The sequence below is a fragment of the Durio zibethinus genome, chromosome 2 (genome assembly GCF_047325235.1).
Source record: "Durio zibethinus cultivar Kanyao isolate XHJ-2024 chromosome 2, ASM4732523v1, whole genome shotgun sequence".
Classification (NCBI taxonomy): Eukaryota; Viridiplantae; Streptophyta; class Magnoliopsida; order Malvales; family Malvaceae; genus Durio; species Durio zibethinus.
The window spans coordinates 14,511,218-14,518,725 of NC_143163.1; the positions used below are offsets into that span (position 1 = coordinate 14,511,218).

At 37.2% G+C, this 7,508-nt stretch overlaps 1 pseudogene across 1 annotated transcript; it reads right to left on the bottom strand.

The window, feature by feature from the left end:
• Positions 1–344: 344 nt before the first annotated feature.
• On the bottom strand, positions 345–4,904 carry LOC111309328 (protein MEI2-like 4; annotated as a pseudogene). The gene is made up of 10 exons (XR_016331502.1): positions 4,310–4,904; positions 3,722–4,140; positions 3,424–3,581; positions 3,129–3,244; positions 2,901–3,052; positions 2,628–2,722; positions 1,752–2,398; positions 1,161–1,245; positions 941–1,009; positions 345–823 (listed from the first exon to the last, which is right to left on the bottom strand). The product of XR_016331502.1 is annotated as a protein MEI2-like 4 (transcript).
• Positions 4,905–7,508: the final 2,604 nt, after the last annotated feature.

Consider the following 7,508-nt stretch of genomic DNA (forward strand, 5'->3'; position numbering starts at 1 on the left):
TTTTAGAATTACTTGAAGTTTCATCTTTAGCAAATTTTCAAGATTCTTTTTTTATTTTTATTTTTATTTTTTTCCCTTCTTTACGTATATCCCTCTGATACCTGTAGCAAGATTTAGGGTGGAAGCGATTTGGCCATACTCTGTGCTGGAAGATTACTGCTCACAAATATAATCGGCTTCCTTAGCCTAACTCCTTCGTAGAACAAATTTCTCCACTAGAGGAATTCCCTTCATTTACCATATTTGAATGACTTTCTTGATTATTCTCCTCATGGCTGGTGGAACGAGCTTTTCCAGGTCTTGTTCGAACGTTAAACCCCATTGGGCATGGCACCCGCAAAAGGTGAAGGAAAAGGGACTTGCATGAGAGTTTTACCTTCTTTATTATTAATGTGAATCAACAAGTATTTGTTGTTCCCAATCAAGATGTCAAGAGCAATCATATAAGCAGGTTTCCCAGCTCAAGACATTGAGATGCACGTATCTTTTTGTTCCTTTGAGCATGGGGAATATAGTTAGGGAGTGGGAAGGGGGAAATGATTCATTTGGGTTCAAACCCAAGCAAAGGTGCCTAACAATGGTCCTGTTTACCACCACAAGGCTGCAATAACTGGTTCCATGTCCTTCCGGTCAACTTTGGTACCTGATCACCTGCATTGGGGCCGTCAGTATTAAAGAGTATAGGTCGGCATCTCTTATCCTCATTCATCAAGCTTGAGTTCTGAAAATGTGCAACAAGGGCCGCCTTTCCTTGTATACGAGCATAAGCCGGTGACGCCACCTTTTCACTGTTGAACTTCTCCCACTTCTTCCCATCGAATGTCTACCACAATTTAATCCCTTTAGCTTTAGCATTTCATGTTGCAATTTGCATAACAGGTTTTTTTTGTTTTTTTTAGTGGTATAGACCCCACAACTCAAAATTTAACACAAAACAAACCTGATAAAATGTAATAATTTGACTAGGATTAATCATGTTGATAAATGCATATCCCACGTTGCATTAATTCTGCAACAAAATGAGGGAAAATGAATTATTCGTTTTGATCACTATCAAGTATTATCCTAAGCTTGGAAAATAAAAAATAAAAAAATAAAAAAAAAACCAGCACCCCTCTTTGTCAAGACTAAAAGAATATTCCAGGCAAAAGGAAACTTGCCCTGAAATCAATTGGCAAATAAATAAAATCATAAGTTCCTCGATGGCATTCATCAATTGCAGCCAAAAGCATCTTTGAGGTGTACCTGCAGTTATAATTGACAGTCGGAATCATTTAACACCAAGAAGAAAACCATTGGTACCAGAGATTAATAGGAGGATACATTTCCTTGCAGCAAAGAGATCTACATTTTCTTTAAGTGTATAAATTATGCTTAAGGAACCGAGATACTGATCATAATTGCAATTTAAGAGCTTCTTCAAGCAGATGTAGGAACAGCCATACTTGTGTTTTTGCATGTCTGACTACCTCTCTTTCTACAGCATGTATTTAATTTTTTTTTTCATATTTCTATTCTATTAGATAATAAGCAACTATCAAAATATTGCCGAAGTCCTAAGGCTGTACTACTATCATCTAGCACATCTCCTTTCTCCTGACAATTATCCGGTCATCTTAGAGTTGACGGGCCAAAATTTATTTACTTGCACTTTAGATGGACCAAGTTAGTTCCTCATCAATTAATATTGAAGAAGGGGTGAAACTCTATAATAATGACAGTTTCTCAGAATCAAAGTCAGAAGAACATACTTGTTAGGAATGTTCTTTAACATAAGTGTTGTTCTCGTCTTCCCCTCGTTTTATGTGGCCAATATCAAGTTCGTATTGCTTCTTGTCAGCCTGACTAATGCTGCCCTCATTCTTCCGGCATCTAGCATGTTCATGAGGAGAATCAACTGAACTCATAATTGGAATGATTTGCCGTCTCCCATCATACACTGAGGACCTTGGGTGAAGTAACTGAAGTCCTACATTTTTTTGAGACATTGATAGGTCCACACAGTTTCCACCAACATGAGGAAAGATGTTATGAGAAATGAACTCCATAGAATGTGGCAAGTTGTTAGAACCTCTCATAGTGCCAAGGGAACCTGGATGAAAAGTGGAAGCCTCAGGAGATTCCCCTGCGTAGGCATGTCCCCTGTCCCAGAGAGAAGGATTAAGAGTTGGTGCTGATCCAACATGATGGCTATTTATGGATGCACCAGCGTTCAGCACATGAGGTGGCAGCCTAGGAAGTCCATGACACCTTGTTGTGTCATGAGCACCACAAATTCCATTAACTAAGGAAGGTGAGTTAGGCCACATCATGCTTGGAGGCTGGGGGTGATAAGAGTTACTCCATGAATAATGATGTCCTGGAAGAAAATGGCTCCCATTTCCAGCAGATGGAAAACCTGAGAAAATCAGCAAGACCCAACTATGTTTTTTGGCCAACCAAGAACCAACTAACTTAAATGAATAAAAAAAATCAACATTTTGTATTTTTTTTATATGTAGCTTCACCATCCATATATGAGTTTGACCCAACTGCACATTGAAATTCCTTGGATGAGAACAGAGATATGAAGTTTGCACGTGAATTAACATATAATTATTGGGAAATCTAGGTGACAACAACAATACCAGAAAATGCCACAGTTGCATTATTAGAGAGCCTACGTTGATGCTCATAAGGGCAGCATTCATCTCGCTCCTCTAAAGAAAGCTGGTTCACCAAACTGCAAGCAGAAAATAAGAGGGAACTTTGAAACTACATAAATAAGTAACCATTTATCCGCCCCCAGAATTGGTAAAAAATATTCACTGGTCTGGACTATTTTAAGTTTGATAGCCATGAGTTGACAAAGTGAGAAAGAACATGCAAAATGGAAAAAAAGTCAAGAAGCTTGGAAACACCTTCTTCTTGAACCACCAGGACAGCTAGGCTCAACCTTAATCAGCTTCCCAGCAATTTCACTGCTGTTCAATGCATGAAGAGCAGCCTCAGCAGCTCTAACATCAAAAAACTCAATGAATTTGTGTTGACTTCTTTGTGGTGTTTCAAAGATCTGGGGTTCAAGAAAAAGAATGAATCAATGGCCTATTTATATAGTAGAAAGGAAACAAAATTAACCCCCAATTCACCTCCTTGATTTCTCCATAGGCACCAAATATCTGACGAAGTTCATCATTTGAAACGGATAAATCAAGGTTGAATACAACTAGAGTGCCTTATTTTCATCCTTCTCTGAAGGATTGTCCTGTTATAATGCAACCAGCAATGAAAAGAGTGAATGTTACAGCAACAAGAAACTTGTAGAAATTTTGGAAAAATATACACAAATACAATATAAACCTGAACATGATAGCAATATTTTGATTCCAACTGCAAATCAAAGAAGAATCAGGAATTAGGAAATATGGCAACAAATAAGCTAACCTTTGGAATTGAGTAATGAATGTCAAGTTTCCTGCACCTCAATGGTCTATTCTTGAGCGCTTTCATTGCATTTCGTGCTGCTCTAATATCATATTATGAGATCCAACAAAACCACGATGCTTGCAAGCTGTGTAAAGAGTACGGATGTCACCATATTGCTGCGCATTCAACATGTGGGAAGTTGCAACAAGGTTAAGCATCCAAATAAGAGAAACAAGCTCAAGTAAAGAACGCACACACACACAACCCAAAAGAAACCCAAAAAAGAAATGAGCATCACTATCCAACAATTGCTAACCTCAAAAAGGGCCTTTATTTCAGAATCTTCAACATTACTGTTTATGTTTCTCACAAACAATGTTCTAGAAGGGTGTTCACAACAAGAGTGTTCTCCTGCTACTAAACCATTACATAACCTCAGATGACTATCCCCAGGAAATTCAGAATTTGTTCGCACAACAGTGGCATCATCATCTCCTAAATCCATCCCTCCAACATTGCTAAAAACATCTAATTCTTCTGCCTCCTCTACTGGTTGGACAATAAAATCAAGTCCTTCAGTCACTCCAGAAAACAAGTCATCATCATTAGGCAGAAGGTTTCCAATGGTTTGGGCCTCAAGCTCTTCAAGGGATTCGAATGGTTCCTCTTCCTCGTAGCGTGAGGCAACAGTGTCAATTGAATGGCTATATAGAGCGTTATTTGAAGATAATCTCACTGCAAAAAGGATGGACATAAGGTGCAATCCAGTTATCTAAACAACAGAACAGAAAGCAGAATCATGAACCCTAAAGATGCTATGAGCAAAGCTTGGAGTGATACCCACAATCAAGAGCTTAATATACCATTCAATATGTGACAAACAGTGAGAGGGAGAGAGACTTACACTTCCTAGTAAATAACTCTGAAAATGAGCTTGAAAAGAGAGTGTTCTCAAACTGGGAAGACATGGTGTTGATTTTGTTTCCTTCAGCAAAATGAAATCCATGCTCTCCATTAAACCTTGATTTTGTTCCTGGACCTTGGTTAATAGGTTTCAATAACTTTCGTGACTGATTGGGCACTCTCTCTGATCCCACCGCACGACTATCTATGCATAGATTCACTTTCTGGTCTTGATTGGTGAAAGGCTCAGTATGCTCCAGATATCTTGTTCTCTGACTTTCCACTGGGATAATTTTCTCTGTTGTTGATGTAGTAAGCGGCCTCTTAATGCTGCAGCAGAAAATGTAAGCTTTCACTTCTCAAAAAGGAGTTGGAAAATATACTTAACAAAGAAACTAGAGTCAGGGTTTTAATTCAAAACCGGATCGTAATTGTCTACATAATACTTTTCAACTCATTCCAGTCATCGTTTTTATATTTGATACAGCTCCTCCCAAAAGATCAGGCAGCTCCTTATTGAGGAGCCATGGATAAAAATGTCAACTTGATTTCAGCATATCACTAGGGACAGCTGCTATGACTAATACATGTTAGGTATAACAGTGATACTCTTTCACACAAAAGAAAACAAAATAAAATTCATAGAAATAGAATACATTAAAGACGCAAAGACGGGGTCCACAATTTTTCTCCCGAAAAGGCTTCTTAATTATTGTCTAAAATAGCCTTGTGAAGAAAATGGATTACCCCTAAATCTCAAAGCAAGTTAACAGTCGATCATATTGTTAACTCTCCACCCCCAGCTCAAACATGCATTTAAGTTGGTAAATGCTACTAATGAGCAGCATTAACAACCATTGAACTAAATCTGGCTTATGATTCAACTATCCAGCGAGTACATTGATTTCCAAATACATCAGTTTGAATTTAATTGCCAAAATTTTCATCTTAATGTACAGAAATTAAAAAATAGGTATCTCAATGTATGGAAAGAAAAATTAGTTATAATGTCGAAGTTCACCTAAACCAAGTGATGACAAGAACATTAACAAACATTCCAAGTGGTAATAATTAAGTTCCATGCTATGGACAAACAAAGAGTGGCCAAACTCACAATATGCAAGCATTAGAAGCAAAAAAATTACAGTTCATTCCAAAGCACAGATTTCTCATTTAATTTGCATGAAGCTCCATTCCGTGCTTTCTTATCTCTCTAACTTATTTTTCTTCCAATTCACTTACAATTTCAAAATTTGCATGGGCCAAACTTTTGTTAATTTATGCATATCTAGAACTTTGAAAATCCCATAAAAAAAATTTCAAAAAATCTGATTTTCCTAGATGGAAGATACTTCGAAAACTTCCAGGTTTAAATGCGTTTTGGTGCACATAAAACGCATAGGAATGATACTTTGACTGATTTGGGTTCCATGCGAGATGAAATTTTAGAAGAAAAAAACCTTCAACTTTAAACATGAAAGATTAGAACATAGTTCAATTTCCAATTACAACAACTTCCCGCTATATTTAAAAAATAAGAACATAGAAAACCAACTTTACATATTCTTGAAATACCAACCGCGCTGATCAAGCACGGTCTCCGGCTTCCAAAAGCCAACCTTCCTCTGCCACATTCAAGCAACTTCAAAAATTAGAATGAGAACAAAAACAAGTACAAGCCCAACCAAAAAAAAAAAATTAAAATAAAATTACTTGCTAAATTTACAGAAAAAAAATGATAGGATGCCCATAAAATAAGTACCTCAGTAGGAAAACGTTCATCATCAGAGGAGAAGGATGGTGAAGACAAACTCTGAAGGTCCATCGTCTCAAATGGCATGATGAAACCAAGATTTTCTTCAAACAAACTCAATATTTCTCAAAATATTTCTACCTCTCCACGCCCCTCAACCAACTCTATCAGCTATCCCCAAAAAAAGAATATATATATATATATATATATATATATATATATATATATATAAAAGACGAAAAGCACGCGAAATATTTCCCTCCAAGAAAACAAAAATCTGCACGGTAAAAATAACTTTATTCAACAAGGCAAACAATTGAAAGTATTTAACAGGAAAAAAAAGCAGAGATAAATTGATAAAGATAAAATGGCATGGTATGCAATTATTATGAACATCTTCAAGATTAAATATGCATTTAATATTATGATTACAATATAGGGAGAAAAATGTTATACATGACTACCAAAAAAAAAAAAAATCCAAACCAAGGACGCGGAATTCTTGGGTTTTATATGTCGTATTATTAATTATAGAAACCACAGCCAAAGAAGATTAGGGAAGATCTAACGCACAACCGAACGAGGACAAAGATTTTCAACACAGTCGAGCTCGGAAGTCAAAACTTTAAAAATTTGGAAGAAGCAGCGAATTTTGAAACTGGGAAAGGGAAAGGGCGTAAGTACGAAGAGAAGAGAGGGAGGGGAGAGGAATTTAAAAACGGAGGTGGGAGAGAAATGACTTTGAGAAAGGAGAGAACACCGAATAAATTACGGTATAAGGCAAGGGAGATTGAATGACGAAGGGATCATCTTGGCATCTGTGCCTTGCAAGCACTGCTTTCTTTTCATGCCTTCCTTTTCTCCGCATTGCACGTTAACCACCCCACCTCCTCCTTTTCTTCGTTTTTATTTATAACTCTATTTATTTTATTTAATCTTTTCTTAATCTCAGAAACCCATGTTTTCTCCCTCTCGCTCATTCTTTTTGACTAACACTTTTGATTCTTTCTCTTCAGCTTCCGTTGGAAAATCAATGGAGGACCTCCGGCAACATTCCCAGCTCTCGTCAGAGAGAGGGATATTTCAATAAACGGAAAGAATGCAAGAAACCAGATTAGCTAGCCCAGGCTTCCTATAAACACGAGAGAGAGAAAGAGAAGGAGTTGGGTACCGTTAAAAACTGTCTAGCTGCCCTTAATTCCTAATCCGTCATGGTCTCCGTAAAAGCGTATATGGCGAGTCTTAACTTTCAAGAATCCAGGACTCCTTATTTCTCCGGCCTTTATTCCCCCCTCCCCTCTCTCTCTCTCTCTCTCGCTTAAAAGACCGCGCTGGAAATAGATGCTTCTAAATAGGTTTCAAGAATTTCTTTTACACCCAAATTTGTTTAATACCAAATTATTTTTTAACCCTTCATACTTTTTTTTTCTCTTCTTTTCTACGTTAT